We start from the raw sequence: 390 nt of genomic DNA on the forward strand, positions 1-390 counted from the left end.
ACAGCACTCCAGAACTCCCTATGGGCTCTTCGGGGTTTTTATTGTTCTCTTTCTCCTCCTTTCTCCCCTCCTCCTCTTCTTCCTGAGACAGGGTATTGCTGTGCAGCCCAAGCTAGCCATGGGCTCACCATATAGCTCAGGCTGGCCTTGAGGTTTTAACTAGAGTCATGTATGTTTGTGAACCTTCATTGCACACTGAGGTCCTCTGTAAGAACAGGAAAAGTGTTCTCTTTTTCTTTTTCTTTTTCTTTTTCTTTTTCTTTTTCTTTTTCTTTTTCTTTTTCTTTTTCTTTTTCTTCTTCTTCTTCTTCTTCTTCTTCTTCTTCTTCTTCTTCTTCTTCTTCTTCTTCTTCTTCTTCTTCTTCTTCTTTCTCTCTCTCTCTCTCTCTC

Source organism: Mus pahari, chromosome 17 (assembly GCF_900095145.1).
Source record: "Mus pahari chromosome 17, PAHARI_EIJ_v1.1, whole genome shotgun sequence".
Lineage (NCBI taxonomy): Eukaryota > Metazoa > Chordata > Mammalia > Rodentia > Muridae > Mus > Mus pahari.